This window comes from Myotis daubentonii, chromosome X, assembly GCF_963259705.1.
Source record: "Myotis daubentonii chromosome X, mMyoDau2.1, whole genome shotgun sequence".
Taxonomy (NCBI): domain Eukaryota; kingdom Metazoa; phylum Chordata; class Mammalia; order Chiroptera; family Vespertilionidae; genus Myotis; species Myotis daubentonii.
In genome coordinates this window covers 78529488-78542719 of record NC_081861.1, presented here as the reverse complement: position 1 = coordinate 78542719, position 13232 = coordinate 78529488, and positions in this window count along the sequence as shown.

Genomic DNA, 13232 nt, shown 5'->3' with positions numbered 1-13232 from the left:
TAAACTAGCCGAAGTTGTAAATATTATCAGTTTTCTGTTCATGTCCCAGCATTCCACTGGTAACCTCCGAGATTGAAAAAGGCAGGAAATGTAGTAAGGGTCTATTTCCTTTTAATTCAAGTGTTTCTTACAAGTTCATAATCATTTCTGGAAACTATAGTGCGTATTTGAAGAGGTTTACCACAATTAGAGAGTGTTCCTACAACTATATACTGGAATCGTCAGCATTTTAACTGATTCACACAGGAAACACCAGAGAAATTCGACCTCCAGTTGTAAACATAAACAATGTATTCCTCACTTACAGTCTTTCTACACAAATTTTTACCTGAATAAACCTGAATTCCTAATATTTGAAAGCAAATTCAAGTGAAAACTTTCCCTAAACTAGCTGGAGTTGTAAATATTATCAGTTTTCTGGTCATGTCCCAGCTTTCCACTGGTAACCTCTGTGACTTTAAATGGCTGGAAATGTAGTAAGAATCAATTTCCTTTTATTTCAAGTGTGTCTTACAAATTTTTAATCATTTCTGGAAACTATAATTGCGTATTTGAAGAGTTTTAACACAATTAGAGAGTGTTCCTATAACTATATACTGGAATCGTCAGCATTTTAACTGATTCACACAGAAACGCCGGAGAAATTAGGCCTCAGTTTTAAACATAAACAGTATAGTGCTAACTTCAAGTTTTCTAAACAAATTTTGAGCTGTATAAACATGAATTCCAAATATATGAAGGCAAATTCAAGTTCAAACTCTCCCAAAAATAGCCAGAGTTGTAAATATTATCAGTTTTCAGGACATGTCCCAGCTTTCTACTGGTAACCTCCGTGATTGAAAACGGCTGGAAATGTGGTAAGGGTCTATTTCCTTTTATTTCAAGTGTTTCTTACAAGTTTATAATCATTTCTGGAAACTATAATTGCGTATTTGAATAGTTTTACCACAATTAGAGAGTGCTCCTACAACTACATACTGGAATCGTCAGAATTTTAACTGATTCACACAGGAAACACCAGAGAAATTCGGCCTCCAATTGTAAACATAAACAGTATAGTCCTCACTTACAGTCTTTCTACACAAATTTTGTGCTGTATAAACCTGAAATCCTAATATGTGAAAACCAATTCAAGTGAAAACTCTCCCTAAACTAGCCGAATTAGTAAGTATTATCAGTTTTCTGGTCATGACCCAGCTTTCCACTGGTAACCTCCCTGATTGAAAACGGCTGGAAATGTAGTAAGAGTCTATTTCCTTTTATTTCAATTGTTTCGTACAAGTTTTTAATCATTTCTGGAAACTATACTGGCGTATTTGAAGAGTTTGACCAGAATTTGAGAGTGTTCCGACAACTATATGCTGGAATGGTCAGCATATTTACTGATTCACACAGAAAACGCCAGAGAAATTAGGCCTCCAATTGTAAACATAAACAGTATAGCCCTTACTTACAGACTTTCTAAACAAATTTTGAGCTGTATAACCCTAAATTCCTAATATTTAAATGCAAATTGAATTGAAAACGCTCGCTAAAGTAACCGGAGTTGTAAATATTATCAGTTTTCTGGTCATTTCCAAGCTTTCCACTGGTAACCTCCATGAATGAAAATGGCAGAAAATGTAGTAAGAACCTATTTCCCTTTATTTCAAGTGATTTTTACGAGTTTTTAATCATTTCTGGAACCTATAATTGCGTATTTGAAGAGTTTGACCACAATTAGTGAGTGTTTCTACAACTATATACTGGAATCTTCAGCATTGTAACTGATTCACACAGAAAACGCCAGAGAAAATCGGCCTCCAAAGGTAAACAGAAACAGTGTAGTCTTCACTTACAGTCTTTCTGCACAAATTTTGAGCTGTACAAAATTGAATTCCTAATGTGTGTAAGCAAATTGAAGTGGAAAGCTCCCTAAAGTAGGCGGAGTTGTAAATATTATCAGTTTTCTGGTCATTAACAAGCTTTCCACTGCTAACCTCCATGATTTAAAATGGCGGGAAATGCAGTAAGAACGTATGTCCTTTTATTTCAAGTATTTCTTACAAGTTTTTAATCATTTCTGGAAACTATAATTGCGTATTTGAAGAGTTTGACCACAATTAGTGAGTGTTTCTACAACTATATTCTGGAATCGTCAGCATTGTAACTGATTCACACAGAAAAGGCCAGAGAAATTCGGCCTCCAAAGGTGAACAGAAACAGTGTAGTCTTCACTTATAGTCTTTCTGCACAAATTTTGAACTGTACAAACTTGAATTCCTAATGTGTGAAAGCAAATTCAAGTGAAAACTCTCCCTAAACTAGTCAGAGTTGTAAATATTATCAGTTTTCTGGTCATTTCCAGGCTTTCCAATGGTAACTTCCTTGATTGAAAATGGCAGGAAATGTAGTAAGAACCTGTTTCCTTTTATTTCAGGTGTTTTTAACAAGTTTTTAATCATTTCTGGATACTATAATTGCGTATTTGAAGAGTTTTACCACAATAAGAGAGAGTTCCTACAACTATATACTTGAATCGTCAACACTGTAACTGATTCACACAGAAAACGCCAGAGAAATTCGGCCTCCAATTGTAAACATAAACAGTATAGTCCTTACTTATAGTCTTTCTAAACAAATTTTGTGATGTATAACCCTGAATTCCTAATTTTGGAAAGCAAATTGAATTGAAAACTCTCCCTAAAGTAACCGCAGTTGTAAATATTATCAGTTTTCTGGTCATTTCCAAGCTTTCCACTGGTAACCTGCATGCATGAAAAAGGAAGAAAATGTAGTATTAATCTATTTCCTTTTATTTCAAGTGTTTCTTACCAGTTTTTAATCATTTCTGGAAACTATAATTGCGTATTTGAAAAGTTTGACCAGAATTAGATATTGTTCCTATAACTATATACTGGAATCGTCAGCATTTTAACTGATTCACAAAGGAAACACCAGAGAAATTCGGCCTCCAGTTGTAAAAATAAACAATGTACTCCTCACTTACAGTCTTTCTACACAAACTTTGACCTGAATAAACCTGAATTCCTAATATTTGAAAGCAAATTCAAGTGAAAACTTTACCTAAACTAGCCGAAGTTGTAAATATTATCAGTTTTCTGTTCATGTCCCAGCATTCCACTGGTAACCTCCGAGATTGAAAAAGGCAGGAAATGTAGTAAGGGTCTATTTCCTTTTAATTCAAGTGTTTCTTACAAGTTCATAATCATTTCTGGAAACTATAGTGCGTATTTGAAGAGGTTTACCACAATTAGAGAGTGTTCCTACAACTATATACTGGAATCGTCAGCATTTTAACTGATTCACACAGGAAACACCAGAGAAATTCGACCTCCAGTTGTAAACATAAACAATGTATTCCTCACTTACAGTCTTTCTACACAAATTTTTACCTGAATAAACCTGAATTCCTAATATTTGAAAGCAAATTCAAGTGAAAACTTTCCCTAAACTAGCTGGAGTTGTAAATATTATCAGTTTTCTGGTCATGTCCCAGCTTTCCACTGGTAACCTCTGTGACTTTAAATGGCTGGAAATGTAGTAAGAATCAATTTCCTTTTATTTCAAGTGTGTCTTACAAATTTTTAATCATTTCTGGAAACTATAATTGCGTATTTGAAGAGTTTTAACACAATTAGAGAGTGTTCCTATAACTATATACTGGAATCGTCAGCATTTTAACTGATTCACACAGAAACGCCGGAGAAATTAGGCCTCAGTTTTAAACATAAACAGTATAGTGCTAACTTCAAGTTTTCTAAACAAATTTTGAGCTGTATAAACATGAATTCCAAATATATGAAGGCAAATTCAAGTTCAAACTCTCCCAAAAATAGCCAGAGTTGTAAATATTATCAGTTTTCAGGACATGTCCCAGCTTTCTACTGGTAACCTCCGTGATTGAAAACGGCTGGAAATGTGGTAAGGGTCTATTTCCTTTTATTTCAAGTGTTTCTTACAAGTTTATAATCATTTCTGGAAACTATAATTGCGTATTTGAATAGTTTTACCACAATTAGAGAGTGCTCCTACAACTACATACTGGAATCGTCAGAATTTTAACTGATTCACACAGGAAACACCAGAGAAATTCGGCCTCCAATTGTAAACATAAACAGTATAGTCCTCACTTACAGTCTTTCTACACAAATTTTGTGCTGTATAAACCTGAAATCCTAATATGTGAAAACCAATTCAAGTGAAAACTCTCCCTAAACTAGCCGAATTAGTAAGTATTATCAGTTTTCTGGTCATGACCCAGCTTTCCACTGGTAACCTCCCTGATTGAAAACGGCTGGAAATGTAGTAAGAGTCTATTTCCTTTTATTTCAATTGTTTCGTACAAGTTTTTAATCATTTCTGGAAACTATAATTGCGTATTTGAAGAGTTTTACCACAATTAGAGAGTGTTCCTACAACTACATACTGGAATCCTCAGCATTTTAACTGATTCACACTGAAAACGTCAGATAAATTAGGCCTCAATTTTAAACATAAACAGTATAGTACACTCTTAGTCTTTCTACATAAATTTTGAGCAGTATAAACCTGAAATCCGAATTTTTGAAAGCCAATTCAAGTGAAAACTCTCCCTAAACTAGCCAGAGTTGTAAATATTATCAGTTTTCTTGTCATGTCCCAGCTTTCCACTGGTAACCTCCGTGATTGAAAACGGCTGGAAATGTTGTAAGAATCTATTTAATTTAATTTCAAGTGTTTCTTACAAGTTTTTTATCATTTCTGGAAACTATAATTGCGTATTTGAAGAGTTTTACCACAATTAGAGGGTGTTCCTACAACTACATACTGGAATCATCAGCATTTTAACAGATTCACACAGGAAACACCAAAGAAATTAGTCCTCCAATTGTAAACATAAACAGTATAGTCCTTACTTACAGTCTTTCTACACAAATTTTGAGCTGCATAGACCTGAATTCCTAATATTTGAAAGCCAATTCAAGTGAAAACTCTCACTAAACTAGCCGGATTTGTAAGTATAATCAGTTTTCTGGTCATGACCCAGCTTTCCACTGGAAACCTCCGTGGTTGAAAACGGCTGTAAATGTAGTAAGAATCAATTTCCAGTATTTCAAGTATTTCTTACAAGGTTTTTATCATTTTTGGAAAATATAATTGCGTATTTGAGGAGTTTTACCACAATTAGAGAGTGTTCCTACAACTACATACTGGAATCGTCAGCATTTTAACTGATTCACACAGAAAACGCCAGAGAAATTAGGCCTCCAATTGTAAACATAAACAGTATAGTCCTTACTTAGAGTCTTTCTACACAAATTTTGAGCTGCATAAACCTGAATTCCTAATGTTTGAAATCAAATTCAAGTGAAAACTCTCGCTAAACTAGCCGGAGTTGTAAATATTATCAGTTTTCTGGTCATGTCCCAGCTTTCCACTGGTAACCTCCGTGATTGAAAACGGCTGGAAATGTAGTAAGAATCTATTTCCTTTTATTTCAAGTGTTTCGTACAAGTTTTTAATCATTTCTGGAAACTATAATTGCGTATTTGAAGAGTTTTACCACAATTAGAGAGTGTTCCTACAACTACATACTGGAATCGTCAGCATTTTAACTGATTCACACAGGAAACACTAGAGAAATTCGGCCTTCAATTGTAAACATAAACAGTATAGTCCTCACTTACAGACTTTCTACACAAATTTTGAACTGTATAAACCTGAATTCCTAATATTTGAAAGGCAATTCAAGTGAAAACTCTCCGTAAACTAGCAGGAGTTGTAAATATTATCCGTTTTCTGGCTATGTCCCAGCTCTCCACTGGTAACCTCCGTGATTGAAAACGGCTGGAAATGTAGTAAGAATCTATTTCCTTTGATTTCAAGTGTTTCCTACAAATTTTTAATCATTTCTGGAAACTATAATTGCGTATTTGAAGAGTTTTACCGCAATTAGAGTGTTCCTACAACTACATACTGGAATCGTCATCATTTTAACTGATTCACACAGAAAACGCCAAAGAAATTAGGCCTCCAATTGTAAACATAAACAGTATAGTCCTTACTTACAGTATTTCTACACAAATTTTGAGCTGCATAGACCTGAATTCCTAATATTTGAAAGCAAATTCAAGTGAAAACTCTCCCTAAATTAGCCGCAGTTGTAAGTATTATCAGTTTTCTGGTCATGACCCAGCTTTCCACTGGTAACCTCCGTGATTGAAAACGGCTGGAAATGTAGTAAGAATAAATTTCCTTTCATCAAGTGTTTCTTACAAGTTTTTTATCATTTCTGGAAACTATAATTGCGTATTTGAATAGTTTTACCACAATTAGAGAGTGCTCCTACAACTACATACTGGAATCGTCAGCATTTTAAACTGATTCACACAGGAAACACCAGAGAAATTCGGCCTCCAATTGTAAACATAAACAGTATAGTCCTCACTTACAGTCTTTCTACACAAATTTTGTGCTGTATAAACCTGAAATCCTAATATGTGAAAACCAATTCAAGTGAAAACTCTCCCTAAACTAGCCGAATTAGTAAGTATTATCAGTTTTCTGGTCATGACCCAGCTTTCCACTGGTAACCTCCCTGATTGAAAACGGCTGGAAATGTAGTAAGAATCTATTTCCTTTTATTTCAAGTGTTTCATACAAGTTTTTAATCATTTCTGGAAACTATAATTGCGTATTTGAAGAGTTTTACCACAATTAGAGAGTGTTCCTATAACTACATACTGGAATCCTCAGCATTTTAACTGATTCACACTGAAAACGTCAGATAAATTAGGCCTCAATTTTAAACATAAACAGTATAGTACACACTTAGTCTTTCTACATAAATTTTGAGCAGTATAAACCTGAAATCCGAATTTTTGAAAGCCAATTCAAGTGAAAACTCTCCCTAAACTAGCCAGAGTTGTAAATATTATCAGTTTTCTTGTCATGTCCCAGCTTTCCACTGGTAACCTCCGTGATTGAAAACGGCTGGAAATGTTGTAAGAATCTATTTAATTTAATTTCAAGTGTTTCTTACAAGTTTTTTATCATTTAAGGAAACTATAATTGCATATTTGAAGAGGTTTACCACAATTAGAGAGTGTTCCTACAACTACATACTTGAATCCTCAGCATTTTAATTGATTCACACAGGAAACACCAGAGAAATTCGGCCTTCAATTGTAAACATAAACAGTATAGTCCTCACTTACAGACTTTCTACACAAATTTTGAGCTGTATAAACCTGAATTCCTAATATTTGAAAGCCAATTCAAGTGAAAACTCTCCGTAAACTAGCAGGAGTTGTAAATATTATCAGTTTTCTGGCTATGTCCCAGCTCTCCACTGGTAACCTCTGTGATTGAAAATGGCTGGAAAGTAGTAAGAATCTATTTGCTTTTATTTCAAGTGTTTCGTACAAGTTTTTTCCATTCTGGAAACTATAATTGCGTATTTGAAGAGTTTTACCACAATTAGAGGGTGTTCCTACAACTACATACTGGAATCGTCAGCATTTTAACAGATTCACACAGAAAACGTCAGATAAATTAGGCCTCAATTTTAAACATAAACAGTATAGTACACACTTAGTCTTTCTACATCAATTTTGAGCAGTATAAACCTGAATTCCTAATATTTGAAAGCCAATTCAAGTGAAAATTCTCCGTAAACTAGCAGGAGTTGTAAATATTATCAGTTTTCTGGCTATGTCCCAGCTCTCCACTGGTAACCTCCGTGATTGAAAATGGCTGGAAAGTAGTAAGAATCTATTTGCTTTTATTTCAAGTGTTTCGTACAAGTTTTTATCCATTCTGGAAACTATAATTGCATATTTGAAGAGGTTTACCACAGTTAGAGAGTGTTCCTACAACTACATACTGGAATCATCAGCATTTTAACAGATTCACACAGGAAACACCAAAGAAATTAGGCCTCCAATTGTAAACATAAACAGTATAATCCTTACTTACAGTCTTTCTACACGAATTTTGATTTGCATAAACCTGAATTCCTAATGTTTGAAATCAAATTCAAGTGAAAACTCTCGCTAAACTAGCCGGAGTTGTAAATATTATCAGTTTTCTGGTCATGTCCCAGCTTTCCACTGGTAACCTCCGTGAATGAAAACGGCTGGAAATGTAGTAAGAATCTATTTCCTTTTATTTCAAGTGTTTCGTACAAGTTTTTAATCATTTCTGGAAACTATAATTGCGTATTTGAAGAGTTTTACCACAATTAGAGAGTGTTCCTACAACTACATACTGGAATCCTCAGCATTTTAACTGATTCACACAGAAAACGCCAGACAAATTAGGCCTCCAATTGTAAACATAAACAGTATAGTCCTTACTTACAGTCTTTCTAAACAAATTTTGAGCTGTATAAACCTGAAATCCTAATATTCAAAGCCAATTCAATTGAAAACTCTCCCTAAACTAGCCGGAGTTGTAAATAGTATCAGTTTTCTGGTTATGTCCCAGCTTTCCACTGGTAACCTCCGTGATTGAAAACGGCTGGAAATGTAGTAAGAATCTATTTCCTTTTATTTCAAGTGTTTCGTACAAGTTTTTAATCATTTCTGGAAACGATAATTGCGTATTTGAAGAGTTTTACCACAATTAGAGAGTGTTCCTACAACTACATACTGGAATCGTCAGCATTTTAACAGATTCACACAGAAAACGTCAGATAAATTAGGCCTCAATTTTAAACATAAACAGTATAGTACACACTTAGTCTTTCTACATCAATTTTGAGCAGTATAAACCTGAAATCCGAATTTTTGAAAGCCAATTCAAGTGAAAACTCTCTGTAAACTAGCCAGAGTTGTAAATATTATCAGTTTTTTTGTCATGTCCCAGCTTTCCACTGGTAACCTCCGTGATTGAAAACGGCTGGAAATGTTGTAAGAATCTATTTAATTTAATTTCAAGTGTTTCTTACAAGTTTTTTATCATTTCTGGAAACTATAATTGCATATTTGAAGAGTTTTACCACAATTAGAGAGTGTTCCTACAACTACATACTGGAATCCTCAGCATTTAAATTGATTCACACAGGAAACACCAGGGAAATTCGGCCTTCAATAGTAAACATAAACAGTATAGTCCTCACTTACAGACTTTCTACACAAATTTTGAGCTGTATAAACCTGAATTCCTAATATTTGAAAGCCAATTCAAGTGAAAACTCTCCGTAAACTAGCAGGAGTTGTAAATATTATCAGTTTTCTGGCTATGTCCAAGCTCTCCACTGGTAACCTCCGTGATTGAAAATGGCTGGAAAGTAGTAAGAATCTATTTGCTTTTATTTCAAGTGTTTCGTACAAGTTTTTATCAATTCTGGAAACTATAATTGCGTATTTGAAGAGTTTTACCACAATTAGAGGGTGTTCCTACAACTACATACTGGAATCGTCAGCATTTTAACTGATTCACACAGAAAACGCCAGAGAAATTAGGCCTCCAATTGTAAACATAAACAGTATAGTCCTTACTTACAGTCTTTCTACACAAATTTTGAGCTGCATAAACCTGAATTCCTAATGTTTGAAATCAAATTCAAGTGAAAACTCTCGCTAAACTAGCCGGAGTTGTAAATATTATCAGTTTTCTGGTCATGTCCCAGCTTTCCACTGGTAACCTCCGTGGTTGAAAACGGCTGTAAATGTAGTAAGAATCAATTTCCAATATTTCAAGTATTTCTTACAAGGTTTTTATCATTTCTGGAAACTATAATTGCGTATTTGAAGAGTTTTACCACAATTAGAGAGTGTTCCTACAACTACATACTGGAATCCTCAGCATTTAAATTGATTCACACAGGAAACACCAGAGAAATTCGGCCTTCAATTGTAAACATAAACAGTATAGTCCTCACTTACAGACTTTCTACACAAATTTTGAGCTGTATAAACCTGAATTCCTAATATTTGAAAGCCAATTCAAGTGAAAACTCTCCGTAAACTAGCAGGAGTTGTAAATATTATCAGTTTTCTGGCTATGTCCAAGCTCTCCACTGGTAACCTCCGTGATTAAAATGGCTGGAAAGTAGTAAGAATCTATTTGCTTTTATTTCAAGTGTTTCGTACAAGTTTTTATCATTTCTGGAAACTATAATTGCATATTTGAAGAGTTTTACCACAATTAGAGGGTGTTCCTACAACTACATACTGGAATCATCAGCATTTTAACAGATTCACACAGGAAACACCAAAGAAATTAGGCCTCCAATTGTAAACATAAACAGTATAGTCCTTACTTACATTCTTTCTACACAAATTTTGAGCTGCATAGACCTGAATTCCTAATATTTGAAAGCAAATTCAAGTGAAAACTCTCCCTAAATTAGCCGGAGTTGTAAGTATTATCAGTTTTCTGGTCATGACCCAGCTTTCCACTGGTAACCTCCGTGATTGAAAACGGCTGGAAATGTGGTAAGAATCAATTTCCATTTATTTCAAGTATTTCTTACAAGTTTTTTATCATTTCTGGAAACTATAATTGCGTATTTGAGGAGTTTTACCACAATTAGGGAGTGTTCCTACAACTACATACTGGAATCGTCAGCATTTTAACTGATTCACACAGGAAACACCAGAGAAATTCGGCCTTCAATTGTAAACATAAACAGTATAGTCCTCACTTAGTCTTTCTACACAAATTTTGAGCTATATAAACCAGAAATCCTAATATTTGAAAGCCAATTCAAGTGAAAACTCTCACTAAACTAGCCGGATTTGTAAGTATAATCAGTTTTCTGGTCATGACCCAGCTTTCCACTGGAAACCTCCGTGGTTGAAAACGGCTGTAAATGTAGTAAGAATCAATTTCCAATATTTCAAGTATTTCTTACAAGGTTTTTATCATTTTTGGAAAATATTATTGCGTATTTGAGGAGTTTTACCACAATTAGAGAGTGTTCCTACAACTACATACTGGAATCGTCAGCATTTTAACTGATTCACACAGAAAACGCCAGAGAAATTAGGCCTCCAATTGTAAACATAAACAGTATAGTCCTTACTTACAGTCTTTCTACACAAATTTTGAGCTGCATAAACCTGAATTCCTAATGTTTGAAATCAAATTCAAGTGAAAACTCTCGCTAAACTTACCGGAGTTGTAAATATTATCAGTTTTCTGGTCATGTCCCAGCTTTCCACTGGTAACCTCCGTGGTTGAAAACGGCTGTAAATGTAGTAAGAATCAATTTCCAATATTTCAAGTATTTCTTACAAGGTTTTTATCATTTCTGGAAACTATAATTGCGTATTTGAGGAGTTTTACCACAATTAGACAGTGTTCCTACAACTACATACTGGAATCGTCAGCATTTTAACTAATTCACACAGAAAACGCCGGAGAAATTAGGCCTCCAATTGTAAACATAAACAGTATACTCCTCACTTACAGTCTTTCTACACAAATTTTGAGCTGCATAAACCTGAATTCCTAATGTTTGAAATCAAATTCAAGTGAAAACTCTCGCTAAACTAGCCAGAGTTGTAAATATTATCAGTTTTTCTTGTCATGTCCCAGCTTTCCACTGGTAACCTCCGTGATTGAAAACGGATGGAAATGTTGTAAGAATCTATTTAATTTAATTTCAAGTGTTTCTTACAAGTTTTTTATCATTTCTGGAAACTATAATTGCATATTTGAAGAGTTTTACCACAATTAGAGAGTGTTCCTACAACTACATACTGGAATCCTCAGAATTTAAATTGATTCACACAGGAAACACCAGAGAAATTCGGCCTTCAATTGTAAACATAAACAGTATAGTCCTCACTTACAGACTTTCTACACAAATTTTGAGCTGTATAAACCTGAATTCCTAATATTTGAAAGCCAATTCAAGTGAAAACTCTCCGTAAACTAGCAGGAGTTGTAAATATTATCAGTTTTCTGGCTATGTCCAAGCTCTCCACTGGTAACCTCCGTGATTAAAATGGCTGGAAAGTAGTAAGAATCTATTTGCTTTTATTTCAAGTGTTTCCTACAAGTTTTTATCAATTCTGGAAACTATAATTGCGTATTTGAAGAGTTTTACCACAATTAGAGGGTGTTCCTACAACTACATACTGGAATCATCAGCATTTTAACAGATTCACACAGGAAACACCAAAGAAATTAGGCCTCCAATTGTAAACATAAACAGTATAGTCCTTACTTACATTCTTTCTACACAAATTTTGAGCTGCATAGACCTGAATTCCTAATATTTGAAAGCAAATTCAAGTGAAAACTCTCCATAAATTAGCCGGAGTTGTAAGTATTATCAGTTTTCTGGTCATGACCCAGCTTTCCACTGGTAACCTCCGTGATTGAAAACGGCTGGAAATGTAGTAAGAATCAATTTCCTTTCATCAAGTGTTTCTTACAAGTTTTTAATCATTTCTGGAAACTATAATTGCATATTTGAAGAGTTTTACCACAATTAGAGAGTGTTCCTACAACTACATACTGGAATCCTCAGCATTTTAACTGATTCACACAGGAAACACCAGAGAAATTCGGCCTTCAATTGTAAACATAAACAGTATATCCTCACTTACAGACTTTCTACACAAATTTTGAGCTGTATAAACCTGAATTCATAATATTTGAAAGCCAATTCAAGTGAAAACTCTCCCTAAACTAGCCGGAGTTGTAAAGAGTATCAGTTTTCTGGTTATGTCCCAGCTTTCCACTGGTAACCTCCATGATTGAAAACGGCTGGAAATGTAGTAAGAATCGATTTCCTTTTATTTCAAGTGTTTCCTAAAAATTTTTAGTCATTTTTGGAAACTATAATTGCGTATTTGAAGAGTTTTACCACAATTAGAGTGTTCCTACTACTACATACTGGAATCGTCAACATTTTAACTGATTCGCAGAGAAAACGCCAAAGAAATTAGGCCTCCAATTGTAAACATAAACAGTATAGTCCTTACTTACAGTCTTTCTACACAAAGTTTGAGCTGCATAGACCTAAATTCCTAATATTTGAAAGCAAATTCAAGTGAAAACTCTCCCTAAACTAGCCGGAGTTGTAAGTATTATCAGTTTTCTGGTCATGACCCAGCTTTCCACTGGTAACCTCCGTGATTGAAAACGGCTGGAAATGTAGTAAGAATAAATTTCCTTTCATCAAGTGTTTCTCACAAGTTTTTTATCATTTCTGGAAACTATAATTGCGTATTTGAAGAGTTTTACCACAATTAGAGAATGCTCCTACAACTACATATTGGAATCGTCAG